Source organism: Empidonax traillii, unplaced genomic scaffold (genome assembly GCF_003031625.1).
Source record: "Empidonax traillii isolate 1590-97213 ecotype Southwest subspecies unplaced genomic scaffold, ASM303162v1 scaffold332:size1087224, whole genome shotgun sequence".
In the NCBI taxonomy this organism is placed as follows: Eukaryota; Metazoa; Chordata; class Aves; order Passeriformes; family Tyrannidae; genus Empidonax; species Empidonax traillii.
In genome coordinates, this window is record NW_020955525.1 from 65874 (window position 1) to 79384 (window position 13511).

The window sequence follows — 13511 nt, forward strand, 5'->3', positions numbered from 1 at the left end:
CTCCATTGTGTGTACTGATGCACAAGACTGTTCCTGCTTAGGTGCAGGACTTGGCCTTTTACTTTGCTTACTTTGTTCACTTGTTTTCTGCCAGTACACCTCTTCGGCATACTGAATTCCCTCTGAATGGGGGCACACCCATCTGGTGTATCAACCACTCCTCCCAAGTTTGCATCATCACACTTGATGAGAGTGCAGGCTGTCATATTGTTCAGGTCATTAATGAAGAGGTAAGACATTATTTCCCTGGAATGAGCCCCTGGAGTACACCATCAGTGGCTGACCTATCAGGCTGGTCAGCTCTGACTTCCCAGTCAGTCTATGCCTCCTATTTGCAGTCACTTTCTTGATGACTTGGTGATCAAACTCTTCTTAATAGATTTGTAAATGGCTTAAAGTAGAATATGCCCCATCCCCTTTCAAGGGATCAAGATGAGGCTGACCACACTGTAGTTCCTTGGATCTCCTTTCTTGCCCTTCTTGAAGACAGAAGTCTTCAACTCCTCAGGAGTCTCTTTCAACTCACGTGACCTTTCAAATATAATTGTAAGTGACCTAGCAATGACATCAGCCAGCTCCCTTAGCACTCACCATGGATCCATCCTATCAAAATAAAAGACACATTCAGACTGAAAAAACAATTTTCTGAAAGTGTATCAAGCACTCTCTGCTAGAAAAAAATCTGGAAATTGAAACAAAATATGTTTTGAAAGAAAGAATTTTATTAAATCACAGCTATTTGTGCTAAAATAGTTGCTAGAGCATAGTGCTTTATAAAAATCATGTTTACCCTTTTTTAAAATGTATTCATACCTTATACAGAAACAGATTTTGTCTATACCACAAAGACTGAAATTGTTTGGAATTTCTAGTTAGTGTAGAGTGAATCTGGCTTCTTGGTGAGAGGTCTCTGACACCGATAGCACTGGTATTGCAAGTAGCATGTGAACTTCTGATAACTTTTCCAGTAGAATATAACACTTGGCTTTTGACCCAGAAGTGCCAAAGTGATTTTGATTTCCTCTTTGAATTCTTTCTTCATAGACTGCACTACCATAATTCAGATCACTGTCAGTTTTCTAGTAAAAGCACTTGAACAGAAGTGACTGTTGGAGAAAAGAGACCAAAATGGTAGTTGATACTGGTTTGTTCCTTTCAAATGGAGTAAGAATGTCTGTGAACTCCACATCTGTGTCTCTGCCTGCTGCAGGTGTCCTGAACTTCCTGCAACTATATAGGAGATACAAGTTCTTTTATTCCCTGCATGAACTGCTCCCTAGAATCTGTGCTCAAAATAGAATGAACCACCCTGACATTGTTAGATCGATTCTAATGCTGTCCTAGTCAATCTACTGTCATTCACTATCATTGGCTGTTGTCAACTTTTGCCGGTAAAGTAAAAGTTTTAGTATCTTGTGTTGAAATGGACTAAAATATGTTACTATAATTTATATGTGTTTGGCATCTTGTGAGCACAGCATAGGCAAAATTTTCTGCTACCTTGGATGATGGGAGCCAGTAATCCAATGCATAGGATGCTTCACAATTCTTGGAGAGGACAGATACGGTTCAGTGATACTTTAGAGGTTCCTTAGCACCTATACATGCTCAATGGGATCTAATGTAAAAATCAGAAAAAAAACCCTATCGTCCCTGAATTACTTTAGTAGTTTAAAATATTTAAAATAATTACTGTCTCAAATATTGTTCTAAAACTTCTTTCATCCAGTTGGCAGTAATTCTCTTTTTCCTTGCAGTACCACACTCTAAGTAAGAATTACTACCGCTGAATTTGTCAATCTTGTGTTGAAGTAAAAGTGGCATAATAAGTACAAATATCTTCCCTGAACAATATTGATCTTGAGCCAGTCCAGTAAAAGCACTATTGGGTTCCTTAAAAACGTATATGGATTATCTATGTACCCAGCAGCTTGGATATTTTCTAATGAATGATTTTCTGTGCAATAAATGCTACTAGTTATCACAGGACTGAACTTACCCTGTAGAAATGGCCTTGAGAAAACTTTAATAAATGAAAACACTAACACTGCCATTATGGCAGCCAACAAATGAAAAAGTACTCTTCTCAATATGTGGCAGCTACTCTTCTTACTGCTGAGCAAAAAGATAACTGTCACCAAACTACACTACTCAGCCCTCCTTTCACCTCAATGCAAAGTGTGGCTTTTGGTTGTTTTTGTTTCTTTCTATCATCTAGACAGATAATAAACTGCACTTTCTTGATCTTTCTGCTTAATATCTCAAACCCTCAGCCCACTTAGGAATAATTCTCCAGGATCCCAAGGAAAGAATCAAATCAGCTTGCTGCCAAGATCTGTTTAAGTGATATACACCTTTAGAAAATTATGGCAGTGCCTCCTAGAGTGATTCATTCTAAGAATATGACAATAGCCAGCTTGGTAATACTTGCCTACAGGTAAGAATGATGCCAAACACCCACAATATTGGAAATCTAATGAGTGACATGACCTCTCAGCAGTTCATAGATAGTGGAAAATCACTATTCTAGCTGAGAAAACAATGCTGTACAGTTCTGTATATCGGTTATCAATATGGCATTGCCTTTACACACAATGTGTTATGTTTTATTTGCAGAATAATTATTCTGATCTCATCAAATAAGTGCAATTGTCATTTATTAATCACAGATCACCTTATATTCCATGACAATTGCTTTTGAGTTACTATTCTCTGTTGAATGTCATCTCATTTAATGAGACAGTATCACCTCATTAGAATTCACCTAGGAAAGTGTCACTGTGGCCAGGGCACTTCTAAAATAGTTGAGACAAATTAGTATTGTCAAACCCAAGAGAGATATTATAAATTCCCCTTTAAACTACTTTTGCATCTTTCAAGGGCAATTTACCCCCCCAGCAGATTCAGCTGGCTGATGCTTTAAAATATCTCACACTGTCATTTTGTAAAATATTTCAAATTGTTTTTTAAACTCAGAATTTTTTTTCATACAATTTCTTTATCTGTAAAAGAAAAAATAATATTATTCAAAGTTTGAAGTTGTTGTGGGTAATAAATACAAATATAAACAGCATTACCAAGGCAAGAAAATAATTTAAAGTATACTATAAATACAGATATAAACAGCAATGTCAAGGGAAGAAAATAATTTAAAGTATACTAGTTACATTTAGCTGATATATCTAGAGAATGGCATCAATTGAATTAGTCACCATTCAGGTTCAGTTTAATTGCCAATAATTTATTTTGAAAGTAGGAGACCTACAATATTGAATATTTATTTCCTTTCAGATTGAATTATATTCAAATACAACATATAAAACTCTAAAAGAATCCTTATTTCAAGTACAAAGCAGCTGTAATGATTCTTGTATAAGAAATCATGGACATAAACTGCACATCCAGAACACTTCCTGCAGTGACGCTGCTCCCAAAATAACAGTTTCTTTATATTAGGCAGTTGTAAACTCAAATGATCTTCACATTTTCACAATACACTTTCTTTCTTTCAGCTTCTCGAAGTGAGGGCTCTGCAAATGATCAAGGGAACCCTTCACCCAACCCGTCACTCAATGAACTCAACAGGAAGTGTTTTTGCTCCTTTTTCCCAGATAAACCTGCCCTTGTCTCTTCCCATCAAGTGTGCTGTGAGAGTATCCTCATTCTCCTCGATCCTTGTAGATGGAGCACCTGCTCAGTGTACCTTGCTACTGCTTGGGAAGTTTCTTTGTGCCTTGTTTCTGACCCTGTGAAAAGCTGAAACACAAAAATGTGATCATTTAAGAACAGATGAGAACTGTAAAGATCTAGATCATTAATGACACTGTTGTATTTCCCTTCTGGATTTTTGTAGTAAAAATTTGATGTTTCTCTCTTCCATAGCTAAAATTTGCATCTGATTACAGAATATGAAGAACTAGGGCTTAAAAAAGACACTAAATATTTAAAGGTTTACTATGAATGTTTCAGGCCAAATATCTGTAACAAACTTATAAAAATCAAAACATTACATAGAAATATGACAACTCAATAGAAATTCTACTGAGGAAGAAATTCAGTTTTTTAACATTTTTTTTCTTCAAAACAACTGCTCCTTTTTGTATTTAATATATCATTTAAGCAACTCTTAAATTTTGAAACCAAATGCTTCTCTTTATATATATGAATTATATTAAAAAGATTTAGCATTTCAAATATTTAGCTAAGTGTATAAATTTATGCCAATTTGGACCATCATTATACTTTAAAATACCAATAGAACAGAAATTCTAAATTTTGAGAGAACTATACTATGACAGTATTCGGCAACAGTTCTGAAACAATTTTGACATTATTTAAAGGGAATAAAACAAGACTCAAGTAAGCAGGTAGGCAAGAAACCTTCCTGAAGTATGGTAGTCAGACTTATTCTGATCAAAATTGGTATAGGTAGCATATTCAATTTCCACCAAATACTTACCTTCATCTGATATCTCATCTCTGTTACACCAGCACATAATTTCAGTGCAGACTTAGAGGTCCTAATCAAAACAAGAATGCTCTAATTTATAGTAGAAAATAAAAAAAAAACTGTATTGGAAGAGATCACAAGATGTAGGTGTAGTGCAGCTCCTTATTTGAGCTATATTCTTTGTATTTTAAATAATATTGATTTGTTGAGGTCATTATGTTTGCAGATTCTGGTCTTAACCATGGTACCATTTGATGGTCATACTCCAATTTGCATGTTTCTGTGATTTTTTACTTTTGTCAGCCAATTACTGCTTTGCTATTTGAGACGTGAAACTGTGATTTCAAAAATATGCACCACTACCACTAAGACTATTTAAAATATTTTTGATTAATGTTTTCATTTGCCTCAAAGGAGGCTTTCAAATAACTTTAGTGCCACACTAATCTCAAAGTATAGCAGCTGTAATTTACTTCATATTACTGTGTTTAAAAGCAAAATGAAAGCAGTTACAAGCTCAGACAAAAACAAAACTATCCTTAACCTTCAGAATATTTCTTCTGTTGAGGAGAATTCTATATCACAAAAAAACCAAATCTTATCAAAGTCATTGCTTGTTCAGAAATACTGACATTTTGATAACTAGTTTTAAAAATAATATGGTATAAGGGAACACAGCTAAATACTTTAATAGTCCTGGGCTCTCCAAGAGTTTTGCGCTTCCAAAAGTTCATTGCTGACATATAAACTTTATGTTGTGCAATGCCCTCATAGATGGGGAAAAGGTGGGCTTGCAGATGAGGCGGGCTGGGGGAAGTAAAGGCAAAAGACACTAATATTTTGAAAAGAGCTGTTCCTTGCCTTTTTTTTCCCTCCATCCCAAACTTACTGTTTGCAATAAACCTACCTCTTCATTTCTAGAACTTTATGACTTTTAAGTTTTCTGATAAAGGTAACTACTGTACCTTAATGATTCAATATAATATCCAATCTCACACCAGGCAACTCAGTTATTTTACAATAATAAGTGTGTTTAGTTCAATTTTGTCAGGGTATTTTGAAGTCCAGAATGCATTAAGGAAAGTGAGGAAATGAAAGTTAAAACTTTGGTCTTAAACCCATGACTCTTCAGACCAGTGAAGTTGGCTTTTTCAGTGGCTGTAGACTTGTGTCATAAGCAGCCTGAAGATGTGTTTTTAGAGAAAAGAAAATTAGTTTGGAGACATGTAAAAAGATGACTTGCATTATGCCTGGCTACCCAAAGGAAACAACTTATCATCTTGTTAAAACAATGAGATATGTAGGAAATATAAGAGACTTCCTAATAGTTTATTTACACAAAAAACACTGTCCTTTTTAAAGAATTTGGTCACTCTCTTATTCTGCACTCCTAAAGATAATTTTAAGTGGATTTCAGTTTCAGACTGATGAAAATATATTAACACATGCTGTGTTAGAGCAAAATTGCTTAAAGTCATTCAAAATCATATAATAATGGATCACGAACTCAACCTTTTCACCTAAATTTGCAAAAGTTTTCTACCTAGGCTTTCATATCTGTGTTGCTTCCAACTTTCTCAGAGAGGGCAAAATGAAAGACAGCCTTGACATAAAGACAGTAACCTAGGAGTCATTGGTGTGGACAATGAGTACCTGACCTTTTACTGGCTCTATGAAACTGGGTGAATCTTTTACGATCGAGTCTGAAAATCAAGCTTTATTTTGAAGTGAAAGAAGGGATTCATAGCCCTCTCAAGTTCACAAAATCAAACATACTGGCTAAAGGATTGTTTACAATCCTTTATGATGCTGAGGACAGGGGAATAAATCATTCACTTCCCTACAGTTTAAGTACCAGTCCACCTTCAAGACTAAACACAAATTTGTAATTAAATACTTAATGTCATTCCTTTCAGTCCAGGGAGACCCCTGTTAAATGTTTCATTCCTCCATGCAGATTGGAAGCCCTATCTCCCAAAAGTCTTTTAATCATCAGGAAGATAAGCTGAGGGATCCTCAATCTGCCTTCTTGATATTGTTCCACTTTGCCTATGAAAATATTGATTTAATTGCACTTAGTAAAGCACTCATCCTCAAGGAGAGAATCAGGGTTCCAGTTCCTTCTTCCACTACTATTTTGCTAATTTATGCTGGAAAGGGAAAGCTGTGTTTCCCTTCACCTTTGTATGTGAACTGACCAGTTGTATAATCAGTTTCTCATGGTCTTTGGCTGAGTCAATATTTAGTCACTCTGCGTAAGTGAAATAAGTTCAATAGAAAAAGAAAAATAGGAATATCCAAATTATTAGCAGTTACTGGCAGCTACAAGTACTTAGTTTTTTTGGATTTCTCAATTAAAAATAAAAAATCACAGAGTGAGAATGGAAAATAACAAGATATTCTGTATCCTGACAGTGCCGTTTTGCTGTTAGCTGAAAGACTTTCAAGGCACCATCTTTGGTTTAATTTTGCTCTCTCTGTGACCTCATCTGCAGTGTTCTTGGTGGATGTTTTGCTTAACCTCTCCAGATAAGTACTTAGTGTACTTGTCAAAGTACTGAAGGCAAACACGACTAAAAGAGTTTTAGAAATGACCAGTAGGTCTCTAGGCACCTAAGGAAATGAAAGTTGGAAATTTACATCCCAATGAACTTCAGTTACCTTAAGCCTTAGCATGAAGTTTTGGCATGCAAATAGGAATTTAAATTCCTGAAGTTATAGCATTTTATGGTCTAGTACTCACTTTATCTATTAAGTGCTTCACTCCTAAGGAGTTCTTTGAAAAGGACAGAGCAGAATTTCTTCAGTGTATAAGTATTGTGCAAAGAAATGTATTGAATCTCAGAAAATTTAAGGATCAGCTAAGAAGCACTGGAGCGAAATGCCAACTCATATAAATGATATATTCTATGATATATACTGTGATATAGCAGTGTTTATGCAGTGGTATTACAGACTACTAATGACCAAAAAATTACTAATAATTACTGTCTTAAAACAATATTACACCCACTATTGACCATTGGCTATTGCTCCCTGAAGGCAGAAATTTGGGATACATTTTCACAGAGATGAATAATTTTATTACAAGTAATATAATCTTTAGTTACATTACTTGAACTCATTATTTTGGTATTTATTTTACTCTCACTGCCTCACAAGTCATGTTGATTTCAAGACCAAAGCACTTTGTAGAGTTTGAATTTAAATCCAGGTGATTGAAAAAGAAAACAATACGTTTCAAGCTAACCTCTCTGTGATTGCTTCTGTTTACTTGGTTTTGTTTTGTTTTGTTTTGTTTTTGTATAACTTCCACTTACCAGGAATGCTAAAGTTCTGAATAAGATGTATATCTACCTGCTGTGGAAACAAATTACTCTTTATTTTCTAACTCCATTTGTAAAACATTCTTCCAGATGTTATAGTATTGTCAGATATAAGAAAACATGACACTTCTACTGCCTCTTTTCAAAACAGATTTTGATATAAGGAATTTCTCCACATACTCTGTGGTGCCACTTCATTGATTAATTTTTAAAAAAAATCTTTAACACATTTGGGAAGGAAGGAAGGAAGTCAGATAATAATAGTGCAATACTAGTTGTTTAGATATATTTTTCCTGGTAGTTTGGAATCGGTGACACAGGGCATAAGAGAGTCTTTCATGATCCCCAAAATCATCTTTTTTGAACCAATTATGAAGAAAAGATATATAAAAAATTATACTATTTGATTTAAGGAGGGAAGCTTCATCAATGGTAATCAGTGGTGATTTCTTGGATTTGTTGCCTACATGGGGTAAAATAGATGTAAGTTACATGTACCTATAACTGGATTTAGAAGAAAAGCTGCACTAAATTTCTCATTGTTTTGTACTTACTTGGTCAACTCTCATCCTGGCAGATGGTGATGAGCAAGCAATTCAGAAGCATCCCTAGTATTATGAGGAATACCAATTTTGTTGGTTAATGTCACACAAAGCAGTGTGTGACCAGTCATAACTCTTTACAACCATCTGTTCTTGCTCAATTTGAGTAGATTATTTTGGTATGGACTATGTTTTTTATATACCAAATACTTTATTGCATCCAGTCACCCAGAGGAAGATGGGTATGAATAGGACATAATTAATGATGAATTTGTATCAAGAATATTATATATTTATTCTTTACAGATTCTTCAGAGAAAAACTAGGCATTTTAAATTCATAGAAGTATTGGTAATAAGGAGGTTTTCACATAAAATGTTAAGTCATTTACATAAATGACTTAAGAGTAAAATATTTTTATTGAAGAATACAGATGTAGCATTAGTTATATGATACGTTGCGTCTCTTCCCATGCTATTCCTCCATGGCTGAGATTCATAACTTAGAGGTTATATTCATGTCATGATTTTTAAAGCACAATATCCTGATGTTTCTATGTCTTTAACTAAGCATCTGTAGAAGAAGGCACATATGAGTCAGATGGTCAATACCAGAGTCCTATCCCTGCCAGTGGCCAGCAGGACATGTTCAGTGAAGATCAGGTAGCAAAGAGTAACCTTTGTTGATATCACCAAGGCTTTTGATACTGTGAGTAGAAAAGGTCTGTGGCAGATTTTGGAACGTTTAGAATGTCCCCCCATATTCCTTAAAATTATCATCTCGCTTCATGAGGACCAGCACGGCCAAGTCAGATATGGCAATGCACTTTCTGAGCTGTTTCCAGTAGCCAATGGTGTGAAGCAAGGCTGTGTTCCTGCACCAACTTTATTCACAGTCTTCTTCAGCATGATGCTCCAAAGGGCCATGGCAGACCTCGATGAAGGAAAAGGTATCTACATCCAATGTTGTACCAGTGGAAGTCTTTTCAGCCTAAGGCGACTGAAGGCCCACACTAAGACCTTAAATCATCTTATCCATAAGCTGCTTTATGCTGGTGATGCCGCCCTTGTTGCCCACACAGAAGTAGCTCTGCAGCGTTTAACATCCTGCTTTGCAGAGGCTGCTGAGCTTTTTGGACTGGAAGTCAGCTTGAAGAAAACAGAAGTTTTATATCAGCCTGCACCTCAGGAAGTCTCCCATCATCCCCATATCAGCATTGGTGAAACAGAGCTCAAGTCAGTCCAGTAATTTAATTATCTGGGAAGCATCATCTCCTCAGAGGGTAAGATTGATGCAGAAATAGACAACAGGTTAGCAAAGGTGTACAGAGCTTTTGGTAAACTCCATAAAAGAGTTTGGTGAAACAAACACCTGAAGAAAAGTACTAAGATCTGCATTTATGGAGCCGTTGTACTGTCTAGTCTTTTATATGGGTCTGAATCATGGGTCATTTAGTGCCACCACTTGCATCTCCTAGAATGCTTCCATCAGCGCTGCCTCCGTACAATCCTAAACATCCACTGGACTGACTATGTGACCAACACGTCTGTCCTTGAACAGGCAGCAGTCACGAGCATTGAGGCCATGCTGCTGAGAACACAGCTGTGCTGGGCAGGGCACGTCTCCAGGATGCAGGACCATTGCCTCTCTAAGATCGTGCTCTATGGGGAACTTGCCACTGGCTGCCGCAAGAGAGGAGCCCCGAAGAGGAGATACAAGGACTGCCTGAAACAATCCCTCAGCCTTGGCCATATTGATCATCACCTTTGGTCTACCCTGGCCCCCAGTCAGGAGGCCTGGAGACACACCATCTATAACGCTGCTGCTGCTTTTGAGAACACACGCAGGATCACTCTCGAGGAGAAAAGACAACGCAGAAAGAATCATGTCTCATCAATATCACCTGGGGAGTCTTTCTGCTGTGCCTTCTGCAACCGGACTTGTCTATCTTGCACTGACGTTTTTAACCATCAGCACGCTTGTAGCGAGTATGGGTAGAGTCCTTCCCAAATTTTCGTTCACGAAGCCTAGCCATGATGATTTTTTCTTTTGATGATTTCTTCATCCTTTTATATCTTTGCTATATTTCTTTCAGGCCCCTTTCTAAAAGTTCTTTTGTTATAATCCAAAGTTTTGTTTGAATGCAGAGTAACACACAAGACTGAGTTCTGGTTAAATGAGAAGGAGAACTCTCAAACCATGACCTTAGTCATATGCACTGTGTTTAGTTGATATCCCTTCTCTTTGAGACAAAAGTTCTGCAAAGCCTCGGGATTAAAAATTATTTATTCAGTTAGTAGTTGTCAGTACTCAACAATTACCTCTAGAATACTTTTTATCTATAAGTCCTTAGACAATCATGGTAGTTTACATGCTACTTTCTCATGCTAATTACAAATGCAAATAAAAATTTTAGCGTATGTTAGTGTTATTTTTCTCTGTTAGAAACATAGAAGTGCCATATATTGTAAAATTATTGGGAATTATTAATCTTCAAAGCTGACATTAGTATATGATAATTGTTTTGTCATTTTCAAGCCTAATTATGGGTATGATATAATTTATCAAGATAAACATACTCAAAGCATGGCTGGAGAAAGCAGCTCTGGTTGGTATATTTTCTGATTTTTGAATGATTAAATTAGCTCAGCCAATAGTATATTAAAAGTCTTTTATTATGAGGAGTTCCTGTGACTTTTAACTGACCTATTATTTAATTTTGATTGCTTGTGAAATAAAGATAGAGAGGATTAAAATACCTAATCTCTATTATGTGTACTTTCTGAAATGCTGTTTGCACATTTAACACACCAATAAGTTTCCATTTAAAATGAAATCCACATCCACTCTGGTGTTAAAAATACAGACTGATATATCATTTAGTGAAAAGATAAAATGTGAACATTTTTCTTCCCCCAATATAGCCTGAAACTTCATATAAGCTGCTAAGGGATGCCCTTGTGCCTTCCCCTCAGTGAGAATAAAAAAAATCCAGCATCACACACTTCTCCATAAACAAAATTATACATGTTTTAAATATAAGATTTTTAAATATGATTCACCTTTTCCACACAGAAATTTTTGTTAGGTCAGGAATTCTGCTTAACCCTCCAGTAGCAGCCCCTCTCTTCCCCCCTTTCTACTTCCCCCAGGGCAAAGGAAAAAAATTGCAAAAAATATGCAAATTGAATAACCCGAAAATCAAGCTAGTTATATAAAAAAAATATATTTTATATATATTACAGTTAAGATGCTATGTACACAGCAAACGGGAATCCAAACACCCCCTGAAGGGATAGGGAAAGGGGAAAAAGGGACAAAAGGAAACAAAAAGGGACACCGAATAGATATGCACAATCAAACACGAGAACTAGTAAAATAACTAGTAAAACAAATCTCACCACGTCCCTTAGAAAGAAACAGGTTTGACACACACACGGCCAGCACTCCCCAAGCCTCCACGTGGCAGGTCAGTGGATGCTGCAGGCCTCAGCCTTAGATAAGTGAGACCAATGCAGGGACCCACTGTTCCCGAACTCCGGTGGAAGAGAAGAAGAACGAAGGCCGCTCCTCCCTTCTTATTTATACCACGATTTACGTAAAAATCGTATGGAATAGTGGGAACACTGCCCCGTCCTTGTTTACAAACTGGTAACCAGGGAAGGCCTAGATTAAAACCACCACAACATGTCATTAGTTTCTCAAAATTTTCAGTCTCCTGCTGAGACTAAAAGAACTGTTGACCACTTAAAAAAATATATGTCAAAGAAAGTCAAGTCTAGACAACTGAGTGAAGTTTAATACAGAAAACAGTCTGTTGGCGAAAAGGATCTGGGAAAAGGGAGTGCTGACAAGTGAGGTGTCATATTCAACAGTTTTTCTAATGTCTACATGAGTAGGAAGAGAATGAGTATTTCTAAGGAAAATAGAGAAAGAAATTTCCTGTAGAGGTGATTTTTATTCAAAATTATGTCCCTGTCTGTTACAGTCAAAACAGTAGGGTTTTTTTAATAATTGGAATAGAGCTGTACCTAACTGGGAATTCTCTCTTTTTATTGTCTCTTCTGCCTTGAATTGTGTCCTCCATGAAAATCGTCTTGTAGCATGATCTCCACTTTGGATTATGCTAGAGTGATAAGTGGTATTCTGGATGTTCTACTTCAAAAATGCTAAAATATATAACATACTTCTTATAGGCAATGCATTTAGTACAGATAAATTTTTTTCTAATACTAATGAAACCATATATCTCTTGGAATAGTGGAAGGTTGTGAACTATCTTAACTTTCCAAATACCTCTGAAGATACAATATTATTATCTGGAATCTACACTCAGACTTGAGTGGGGAGGTGATGGAAATCACACAGAAGCATTCTAGTACTTATTCATGTTAAAATTGTGTTAGAATTAAAATTGTGTTAGAATTAAAATTGTGTTAGAATTAGACACACATACAGACACACAAAAAAAGAATGGAAAAAATACTCTGACAAAGAAAGCAACATTTTACAGGTCAGAGAGTAATCAAGTAAGATACAAGTTGCCAGGAGTCAAGCAGAGCTAGATTCAGAAAAGCAAATTATCCAAGAACAGAGTAGAGTCTATGCAGTGGTTTAGTTTTCCACTTTCCATACTTTAAAAAGTATTTGTTTTCAGCAACTAACTGACATTTACAATTTGATTAATTCTAAAGTATATTGGGAAGTTTCTTTTTGTTTTGGGGGTGTAAGGATTTTTTTTTTCAAGTTCTGTGATGATATATTCCTCTTTCTTTGCTCTCTGGATTACAAGTTCTTGGGTGGAGATGACACGTAGGAAGAAAAAATATATGGCTCAGCTTCCAGGAGTAAGGCTTTGCAGCTAGGATTTTGATATCTGTGAAGTAATATGTGTATATAAAATGCCGTAAAAGGGAGCTATGGTACTCAGGGCTTCGGACACATTAGCCTACCCTAAGCAACACATTCTACCTGCTAATCCCCTTTTTCCTCAGTTCCTGTCTCCTAAGCACAGAATTACTGTGGTGGTGGATGTTAATACAGCTTTTTTCTTGGACCAGACCTTTCCCAATGCTTTGGAGATTCAGTCATGGCATGACAGTGTGGGGACTGCCAGGAGATGGGTAGCAAGTGCCTTCACTGTGCTAGAGACCCAGTCCCTTATGTGCCTGAAGATTTTTGTTTGAAGTACTC

At 36.3% G+C, this 13511-nt stretch overlaps 1 long non-coding RNA gene across 1 annotated transcript; it reads right to left on the minus strand.

Moving 5' to 3' along the window:
• Window positions 1-740: 740 nt before the first annotated feature.
• On the minus strand, window positions 741-11425 carry LOC114061395. Its single transcript, XR_003572107.1, has 4 exons — window positions 11381-11425; window positions 6348-6499; window positions 4460-4520; window positions 741-1106 (listed from the first exon to the last, which is right to left on the minus strand). It is a non-coding gene; the product is annotated as an uncharacterized LOC114061395 (long non-coding RNA).
• Window positions 11426-13511: the final 2086 nt, after the last annotated feature.